The sequence below is a fragment of the Ranitomeya variabilis genome, chromosome 4 (genome assembly GCF_051348905.1).
Source record: "Ranitomeya variabilis isolate aRanVar5 chromosome 4, aRanVar5.hap1, whole genome shotgun sequence".
In the NCBI taxonomy this organism is placed as follows: domain Eukaryota; kingdom Metazoa; phylum Chordata; class Amphibia; order Anura; family Dendrobatidae; genus Ranitomeya; species Ranitomeya variabilis.
Genome location: NC_135235.1, coordinates 234,290,287 through 234,301,332, shown reverse-complemented (window position 1 = coordinate 234,301,332; position 11,046 = coordinate 234,290,287). Strand labels below are relative to the sequence as shown.

Sequence of the window (11,046 nt, the reverse complement as noted above, 5' to 3'; positions counted from 1 at the left end):
TTGCGGGATGGTATCCTGTATCGGAAGGTATTCCTGCAAACAGAACTCAGTCTTGTATGGCAGACGGTGATTCCCTCGTCCTTGATAGATCAGGTGGCTAAGTAAGCACATGAGAAAGGAGCACACTTTGGGCCAGAAAAAACTTTCCAGTGGTTACAGCGCCTATTTTATCATCCCCACTTAAGGAACATTGTGGAGAAAGTATGTCAGCAATGCAGAAGTTGTGAGCTGGTCAAACCACCAGAACAACGAGCCCCCACAGAGACGGTGAGGTCTTCTGGCCCCTTGGACCTACTGGCAATAGATTACTTGACAATTGGACCAGCACACCAAGGCTATGAGCATTGTTTAGTGATGATAGACCACTTTACTAAATTTGCCGTAGTGACACCCACGCGGGACCAGACTTCCGAGTCTGCTGCTCACGCAATTTGCAAACACTTCATACAGGTGTACGGGTGTCCCAAGCACATCCATTCTGATCAAGGGGCCTGCTTCCTCGGAAGAGTGGTGGAGGAGCTGCACCAGCTGTACAAAATCGATAAGTCCCGGACCACCCCTTATCATCCACAGGGGAATGGGGCTTGTGAAAGATTTAACCGCACTCTGATTCAAATGCTGAGGTCCCTGGAAGAGGATCAGAAGGCGAAGTGGACTGAGTCCGTCCCTGAATTGGTGTGGGCGTATAACAATCGGAAACAGCACCACAAGATTCACTCCCTACTCTTTGTTCTTTGGCCGACCCAGGAGGGGGCTGGCAGAGCTGGAGCTGGAACCCGAGGAGGACTACCCACGGATGGGGGTGTACGCCTGGGTTCAAGAACATCGTCGTCGGCTGCGGACAATTCAACATCTAGTGCAGAACCGGCAGCAAGAATTGGAGCATCTCCAGGTAGCTCAGCCCTGCAGCCTGGAGACTGAGTCTTAGTGAGGGAAAAGCGCCCACACAACAAACTAGAGTACCGGTGGGAGAAAAGGCCGTACCGAGTGAAGCGGCGGCTCAGGGTCCCGTTTATGAGGTCCAGCCCGAAACGGAAGAGGGGACTCCCACCTGCACATTGCACAGGAATATGTTGCGTCCATGTTTGTCTCGAGATCCTGAATCAGTCCAATTGGCTCCAGCGCCCCCACCGGCTGCGCCAGTGATCAATGTAGATGTGGAAGACGAGGAAGACTCCCAATCTCTCCCAGGGAACCCAGAAACAGGGCTGGTGCCTGAAACTACCAACATATCGGAGGAAACCTCGACTCCTCCCACAGCAGTTGACACCACCTCCCCTGCTGATTTGAGACGCTCTGAACGTTCAACGGCTGGTGTACCCCCTGTTCGCTACAATCAGGACGAGTTCATCTGGCAGCAGATTGTGCAAGGACTGGAAGATTGCCAACAGGAACTCCTGAAAATCTCGCCCGTGGAATGGCGAGCAGAAAGAGGGGGGAAATGTAAGGAAGTGAAGCACATGAAGAGTCCGGGGGCAGTTACCTTCTCGGCTCTGTGCCTGGAACCATTGAGCTGTGCTACAGGTTTCCCAGGGGGCAGACTTAGAAACTGGTACAGGAAGGAAGCCGGGCAGAGAGCGGGAAAGGTGCGCGCGCAAGGATCAGAGCAGCGTGAGCAGCGGTCAGAGCAGGGTGCAGCTGCGCATTGGGAGAGAGAGCTTCCTGTCAGAGGACAAATACAGGGAGATTGCCCAGAAAGACTGCATCTTGTGAGTACATGAAAGCGGACTCTGCTGTGACTGGAGAGGGGCGCTTTGAGACCAGTGCAGAGACATTGGCTTGTGCAGAGACTGTGACCCCTGGTACCCACGGTATCAGTATAGAGACTGTGACCCCTGGTACCCACGGTATCAGTGCAGAGCCCTTGATTCCTGGTGAAAGACTTAATAATAGACTGACCATCATTTTCTGAGGATAGGCTGTGCTGTAAAAGCTAAAGACTCAGAGCCTGTGCCTATCACATTAACTCCCGAAACCCCAGGCAGCGGACTCCTAGAGACTACTCAGCCCACGGACAACAAAGGGATGGCAAGTGCTGCTGTTTCTCGGCGCCTACGTTGGAGAAGATGACCCTTCAAGCAAGTCCACATCAAACTGATAAGTGTTCTTTTTTTCAAGAAATCCTGCTTAATTCTGTTATACTGTTTGACTCCCATATTTTTGCACTGTTTTATTGCCAGTTATATTCCACTGCTTCCTCCCTACGAGGAGAACCTGATTCCTGTCATTAAACCCCTCAACTGTTGGTCTGTCTGTTCCGTGGTGACATACTCATTACCTTCATACTATTACATACACAGTGACTGCACCAGCAGAATAGTGAGTGCAGCTCTGGGATATAACACAGGATGTAACCCAGGATCAGTGCAGCATCAGTAATGTAATGAATGTAATGTATGTACACAGTGGCTGCCCCAGCATCCCTCCCTTCCTGACAGGCTCAGCAGTAACAGCCAATAACATGGGCCCTTTAAGAAGTCATGCAAAAAAATGTAATAAACTCCCATCCTGTAGATCTTCCCTCTTACACATAACGTTGAGCACAGCAGAGTGCGCGGAGCAAAGGTAGCAGCTAGAGTGTACTGCAACTGTATATGTAAGGAGACAATAAGAAAATGTACCAGCCGACTTCAGATGTGGTGAGCATGCAGCCCGGGCCGGTGCCCTACCAGACCCCGCAGAAGGATTATCTGGTGTGGTCCATCGTCAACCTAATCTGTTGCTGCCTGCCCCTAGGACTGGCCGCTGTCATCTACTCTGTCAAGGTAAAAATCCACATTTTTCTGAGTGATTATCCATTATTTAACCCTTCCAGAACCAGGTGATCTTGTGCCAAAGAACGCGCAAATTTTTCAATTTTTTGTTTCCAGTTTTCTTATTGTCGCTCTCTAAGAGCCAGAACTCTCTCTGTTAGTAAAGATGTAGAAGTATCTGCAGGTAAATCCACAGGTGATAATCTGCCCCAAGTCTGCTGATTTACCTGTCAACTTCAGTAACAAATGAAATAAAATAAAATACTCACCTCTTCTGCAGCTGCCACCGATCACAGCGCCTCCGACTGGCTGAAGCGGTGACATAAGAGAAGACATCATGTCAGGAGGTTGGGATGGCATACAAACAATGCTGGGTGCCGCAAAAATGACAGAGGAGGTGATGATGATGATGTTGATGATGATGTATCTTTACTTCATTTTCATGTTTACAGGATTTTTTTGAAGGGTTAATTAGAATAAAAATCTTCCATTGTTGTTTTTTAGTTTATCATTACAACATTCACTGTAGCAGCTTGTGTGTTATAAATGAGACTTTCAGCCGACGCCCAGTGGGAATGGCGCCCGCACATACATGTACTGTCCGTCCTGCTGTTTGATGTCGTCAATATTTACACAATTTGTATCTTTTATTCTATTCTTTCCTCTATTTAAAAATAAAAAACATCTTGAAGTGTTTTCCCTTTAGCATTTACTTTATTTTCCAATAGTATTTTTTTTATCCTTTGCAGCTTTTATCTTTCCTTTTTTTGTTTATTTTCTTCTTTTTTTAAGTTCTACCATTTGATTTTGATTTTTGCATTTGCTCTTTCTTCGTTTTTCCATTTCAGAATTTTATTGTTGTTTTTCCGATCTAATTTTACAAGGCATTTACTTGATGTTCTTTTTAGTTTGTTTCATTCATAAATTTTCTCCTCCAACAAGATTTTGTCCTCCATTACTGAAATCAGCATACCCCCAGCCATGATGTGAATGCACACATGTTGATTTACATGGAAGACCTGCCGTATTCCCAAGAGATTGCAAGTTTCAAAAGCCTTCCATAAAGCAGATTTCCCTCGGGCACTAATGGACAATCAGAGGAACTGTCTATTAGGGTTTGCACTTTTCTTCTTGAGCCGGAAGGCTTTTAGTGTTGCCTACACTTGGTTTCATTGTAATGGCGTTCTTATCTTCAGGATTAGGTTTCGCTTATAGCACTTTTGAACATTAGCACTTGCAATGATTCTTGCCAATTACTGCTCTAATTAATAATATAGACGAATGATAACGTGAGCATATAACACCCGGCGCCATCACATTGACGCTCATTCACTTTGTATCTGGCTTATGGCATCATGACGCATGTGCACTTGTGCTAATCCCTACTAAAAACTCTTACAAAAGCGCATGTTGATACTTCTGGACAAGGTTCTCACAATGTCCTTTTTTCAGCTTCACTTGACAAGCACTTGGTAATTACTGTATTATTTCATTATAAATAGACACAAAGCATGCATTTTCACTGTACCCCTGACAAAGCCAAAGTGAGGTGGCGATACGTGTAGGTACATTTTCTCCACCAATTCCCCATTTGGATACATTTGGATTCAGCCTATCTCCTGTTTAGATTGGGGTAATTTGGGTGGTACCTCATCTATCTGCATGTGGACTCAACTTGTGATGGATGGTACAGTATACAACTGGCTAATTTATTGTCTGTCCCGGATTTCGCTGGTTGGTACTGTTCTACTTTTGTCTGATTTGTCTGGTAATAGATGTCATAGCGCTTAATGTTTACTTTATATACTGCCCTCATTTACTAAGGATTTGTGATTTTATGTTTTGCTATTTTGTTCCATATTTGCACTGTTTCTCCAATGTAACTTATTGAATATATTTTCATTATCTGTGATCCTAGAGATTGGGTGCTAGGATAGATGGAGTATTATAATCGCACCCTTGCATATAATAATAGGTTTTTACACTTTTAAGTATTTTTACTTAGTTATTATATGTTGTAGATGAATTTAATACAATCCTGATTTTTTTAGACTTTTTTTGTTTTTGGAGTGTTTGCTCTTGAGTTGATTTTTCTCCTTTTAGTGGTTTCCATCTTTGTTATGTTTTCATTATGACTCCTACAGTTTCACCAGTGTTTTGCAGAAACAGATCTATGGTAATTAACACTTTTTTTTAATGCTTCTTGCACCATTATTATTATTATTATTTTTATTTATCACTATTACTATAGCACCATTCATTCCATGGCGCTTTACATGTGAAAAGGGGTGTACATAATAAAAAACAAGTACAATAATCTTAAACAATTCAAGTCACGATGGTACAGGAGGAGAGAGGACCCTGCCCGCGAGGGCTCACAATTTACAAAGGATGGGATGTTGGGATAGAGAGTTCCAGAGTAGGGGGGAAGTGCGGGAGAAATCTTGTATGCGATTGTGGGAAGAGGAGATGAGAGTAGAGAAGGAGATCTTGTGAGGATCGGAGGTTGCGTGCAGGAAAGTACCGGGAGACGAGGTCACAGATGTATGGAGGAGACAGGTTGTGGATGGCTTTGTATGTCATGGTTAGAGTTTTGGACTAGAGTCCCTGGGAAATGGGGAGCCAGTGAAGGGCTTGACAGAGGAGAGAGGCTGGGAAATAGCGGGGGGACAGGTTGGTTAGTGGGGCAGCAGAGTTTAGTATACATTAGAGTGGTGCGAGAGTGCTAGAGGGGAGGTCACAGAGCAGGTGGTTGCAGTAGTCAAGGAGGGAGATGATGAGGGCATGGACCAGGGTTTTTGCAGATTCTTGGTTGAGGAATGTGTGGATCCAGGAAATATTTTTGAGTTGTACTCAGCAGAAGGTGGAAAGGGCTTGGATATGTGGTTTGAAGGAGAGATCAGAGTCAGGGATTACCCCGAGGTAGAGAGCTTGTGGGACTGGGGAGAGTGGGCAGCCGTTTACTGTACTGGATAGGTCTGTTGGGAGAGTCGAGTGAGATGGGGGAAAGATGATGAATTCTGTTTTGTCCATGTTTAGTTATAATACATGAAAGATATATATCTTTGCACCGTGTTAGTCAGTAGATAGAAAAATATTTAGAATTGAGAGTTCTCAGTGGTTGATACCTTTTAATGGTTAACTGAAAAGATGGTAACAAATTGCAAGCTTTGGAGACTACTCAGGTCTCTTCATCAGGCATAGACTAATACAAAATCTGAAGAATCACATACTTATGCACAACATAGCACAGAGAGAAAGGCAATAGATAAGACAAGTGATGTGAAGCAGAATTATCATTATGGAGAGGGATGAACATAAATATTGGAACAGTTCATAGATAAGGAGTGTGAAAGTTTTATTGTCCTCTGAATGGGTCTGGTTCTATGTTGTGATGACCCCACAAGGTCTGAGGAGTAAATTCCTTAGTTGATGTAAAAAGACATAAATCCATGTGACACATTCATTCCTGCACTGAGTGTGTCACAGGTTGTCATGAGATTATACTCCCAGACCCTTCTGTCTCTCTGAGACTTGAAGTTATCCTTTAAAACAAGTATTCTCATGTCAATGGTGCTGTGATCAGGGAGACAAAAATGTTTGGCCACAGGTAGATCCATTTTTTTTTCTCTTCTTGTGTGGAGGTGAGAATTTATTCTTGTTCTAAGCTTTTGCCCTGTCTCCCCTACATAAAGACACCCAGTTGGACATTTGGTACAAATAATTAAGAACACCACATTAGTGGTGGTGGTGTGGTGTACTTAATTATTTGTACCAAATGTCCAACTGGGGGTCTTTATGTAGGGGAGACAGGGCAAAAGCTTAGAAGGAGGAGCAGAGAAAGTGAAAGCAGGAGGGAGCAGGAAATGGCATGAGGGGACTGCCTGTGCTTGGAGACAGAGGATTGTATGTTAAGGAAAGCTTCTGAGGAGGAGGCGAGATGGATGGGGAGGATGGAGGGAGAGATAGCCAGTCCCTTACTAGGTGTAGGGATTAGAGGGGTTAGTAGAAAGTGAAGGATTATAGGGGTGAGAGTGAAGATAAACAGAAACATTGTTTACAGTGACTTTATCCAGATACCTTCGGTTCCCTTCTGGTTTAATTCTGGATTAATTCTTCCATAGCTCCACACACTTCTATGATGCACTTATGTGATGCACTGGGCAGACGGACGTCTTGACAGACTTATGGTTTGCAATATATTTGCTAGAAAGTGCATTCAGGTGGGAAGCAGAGAGGAGTGGTCTGTGCTCATCTTGGTGACATAATTAAGACTGAGCCATATGCAGATGCCATCAATAAATAATTCCTTTTATTTACAGACCCGCGACGCCACCCAGCAGAATAACGGAGCCCTGGCATCCAAGCACTCCGGTACCGCCTACAGGCTAAATATCGCCGCTACAGTGATCGGGATCATCCTAATTATTGTCTTTATCATCATTCGTTTCACCATCGCAAAATAAATCTTTGCAGACGGAAATAAAATTGTAAAAAAAAAGCAAAAAATTCTGGATGTATGTCAATTTTTCTGGTATTGCCTGATGATCGCTAGTACTGGGTCCAAGATTTCATGACGCTTTGTACTTTATATTATTGGTAAATTGTGGTCAATATTCATTCTGCTTGTATTATAAAAATGGAATTTTCAGACAATTTTGAAAAAGTTTCAACAATTCTGCTTGTATATCAGACATAGTGAATAAATAATATGTACAATAAACTGACTTTTTCTTGGTCTCATTTTTGAAAACGCCTTTTAATTCTTTTGGTAATGTTACAAAACCAGTAAGTTTTACTGCAATTCTTCAAACTTTCATGAACATTTAAACAACTCCATTTTTAGGACCTAATTCACTTCTAAAGGGACCTGAATTGATTCCTAAAGTCGCTTCATTTTTAATCCGGCACAGCTCAGAGTCTTCAAAACAGCATTTAAGAAATTTGTTAACTTATTAGAAAGTTTAAGAAAAAAAAGTGAGTTAGTTAGGGAGTGTTACCGGAAGTAAAGCAAAGTAGATACAAAGTGTTTGGGTTCATTTGATTTCAAACACGCGGCTGATGACAAACAAACACCACTCCGTGTTTATTAACCTGATTCTACTGATCAAGATCAAGAAATGTATCTAGGGGCGCAGTGAACATTTTGACCCCAAGAGAGTCACATAGGATTTATTAGAATTGGACCAACAAAATAAAAATGTAAATTTTCCAAAAATATTTATTTGTAACACCAAGGTTTCTAACATTGATGATGTGCGTCACACTCCGTTTGACCCCCATGGAATGAAGTCAGTGACAGCACTGAAAGACCCAAAACAGGGAGAGGGTGGGAGAGAAGAGATGGAAGGACTGGGTGGATTGCTGCAGACGGGTATGGAGATGGCCGAGGAGAGAGGAGTAGGTCATATTATACAAGGGAGCTTATTAATACCATTCCGGGAAGGGTAAATAAAATCAGATTGACTCGTACATCACTGAGCCTATGGGCTAAAGCTAGCTGACAAGACACAATCCCCTTAACTCCATCACTGCCGTAGACCCCAATCTTTCACTCACTTGCAATCCATCTTATATCAAGAAGCTTTTTTAAATGTTGATATAAGGACGGGTACCTGGTCCATTGAGCCTGCATGGGACACTAAACTAAACCTGCTTGGATCAAATTTCTAAAGAATTATGTGTTACTGTCAACTGAACAACCATAGAAGTATTACATAAATACAGATTGACATCAATTATGATATCAAGAGGACCGTGAATAAAGTGTTATACATAAAATTCCCATAAAAACAATGCCCTATTAGTTAAAGGGCAGATATGAGCACCTAAATGTAATGCCCTATTAGATAAAGGGCAGATATGAGCACTTACATGTAATGCCCTATTAGATAAAGGGTAAATTGGGCACTTAACAATAACTACTAGTGTACACTATTAATCCCTATAGGTGGTTCTACGTAGCCGCAGAGGTTGGCACCTTATGCATACATGTAAATTACCTCCTGCTCACTGATAGCTGCACCTAGAATATCTCTGACATTATGTATCCAGTTCATAGAACAAGTAACTAACCTGATACACAGAAACGACATGAAGCATTATTCAGCCCAAAAAAAGCACAGTGCTTGTTAGGAGTCAAGTTCCCGCTGCTGCGCAGGGGAACCTCGAACCATGTCTGCTGTGGTCTCTCATACTGCATCAGCCACAGTGTAGTCTGCTTAGTGGAGATGTCGGTCCCTGTGTCTCGCTCAGTCTGATTCTGTGCAAAGGGTTACTGCTGCCTTTCCAGGCTCTGCCATTGTAGCCTGTACTGATCAGCGTCGAGCAGACGTCTCTGGGACGAAGTCCTGCTTTTCCCCTACTGAGCATGTCCGAAGGAATACCTCTCAGTGGAGGTCTGGGGTCACATGCTCAGGTACTGCAGTAGCTCCTATTGGTCCTCTAGGAAGGTCCTGAAGTTGCTCAGTTACTGTAGCAGTTCTAATTGGTCCTCTAGGAAGGTCCTGAACTTGCTGCAGCTATAAAAGGTTTGCATGGCCGCACAGCCATGCGCTAGTATACACTTGTTTATGTGTGTGTGTTGTGAGTGAAAGTCGCTCTTTAATCATCCCCTCCCTTGTGTTTGCATGCTCGCGTAAGGAGGATGATTGTAATCTAGCGCCCGACTTGTTACAAACACAAGTACACAAACAGCGACTACTGCTGTGTCCGCCAGTGCGGCGCCGCATGCACTCTCGTGCTACTTTATTATTTCTGTTACGTGCGGTACTGCGGCCCTGTGATGCAACAGGGTTTGCTTCTTTCACACAGGGTGAAGCTAACCCGTGTGAGCATCCTCATTGTACCGCCATATAGTCCGTCATTGCTTAGCAGCAGGTTCCATCTCTGCAAGGAGGACCCCGGGCTGCGAACGAACCTTATTCTTTTTCTCTAATTATTTGGTGCGTTCCGCTAGCCCTAACATTATACTAGCGCCAGGATCTGGCTAAGCAATGACAGACTATTTGGCATCTGAGCTGGAATGGTCGGATTAAGCCCTTATCCCGGTATTTTGGAGAGGGCTGGCTGACCATGTGAAGGATGCTTTGGCCACTAGGGAGATTCCCGCCACACTGGAGGAGCTCATAGCTATGACAACCCGCATCGACCTTCATTTTCACGAGCGAAGGTTGGAGCGAACCCAGTGTAGGCAAAGATTTCGGCTGGCTCCCACCTTAACCAAACCTCTGGAATCTCCGGTCCAGGCGTCCGAGTCACATGAGGCCATAGAGGCGTTGCGTGTGGGATCTAAGTCCCGATCCGCTCATGCACTTATGGTCTTTCATGTTTTACGGCAGTCAGGACATCTTGCCTCCTAGTGTTCTCAGCGGTCAGGAGAATGTCGGCGTCTAGTGGTAGTTGGAGGAGGTACACTAGACACGGAGACGTTTTCCTCTAAATTGTCCTTCAAGGGGACAATTACCATAGGCCCATCCACTCTTATGGTAGAGCTTTGCCTGGACTCCGGGGCAGAAGGCAAATTCATGTCATCTGCTTCCGCCCAGCGTCACGCAATACCCCTGGTGATGCTCTCCAAACATGTGACCGTTTGAGTGGTAAATGGGTCAACATTACCCTCACAGATTACACAACAGACCATTCCACTCACTCTTTCTATGTCTCCATCACATCAGGAGATTATCTCCTTTTTAGTCATTCCTGAGAGAATTGATGAGGTCCTGTTGGGGAAACCATGGCTTCTCCTCATATAGAGTGGACCACAGGGAAAATTTAGGGATGGAGTAAATCATGTGAGGGTAGATGTCAGAGGGAGTGCGTTCAGGTTGCTTCTACAGAAGTACTCGCAGATCTTTCCTCTCCCCCCAAGCACTATTGGTCCAATTCAGACGTGTTCTCCAAAAAGGCTGCGGAAACCCTTCCGCCTCACCGCCCCTATGACTGTCCTATTGACCTCTTGCCTGGTGCTGAGCCTCCCCGGGATGAGTCTATCCTATCCGTTATCTCTCTTGGAGACGGAGGCAATGTTCCAGTACATTCAAGAGAATCTGGCAAGAGGATTCATTAGGAAGTCAGTGTCACATGCAGGGGCTGGGTAATTCTTTGTGCAGAAGAAGAATGGAGAACTACGTCCATGCATAGACTACAGGGGTCTTAACGCATCACCATTAAGAATAAATACCCACGACCCCTGATATCTGAGCTTTTTGATAGGCTACGGGGAGCAAGGGTATTTACTAAGTTAGATCTGTGGGGTGCTTACAACCTGATTCGGATCCGTGAGAGGGACGAA

General features: G+C 44.3%; 1 long non-coding RNA gene across 1 annotated transcript; it reads left to right on the top strand.

The window, feature by feature from the left end:
- The first annotated feature begins 1,027 nt into the window (after positions 1-1,027).
- Positions 1,028-7,480, top strand: LOC143770544 (uncharacterized). Its single transcript, XR_013214658.1, has 2 exons — positions 1,028-2,765; positions 7,076-7,480. It is a non-coding gene; the product is annotated as an uncharacterized LOC143770544 (long non-coding RNA).
- Positions 7,481-11,046: the final 3,566 nt, after the last annotated feature.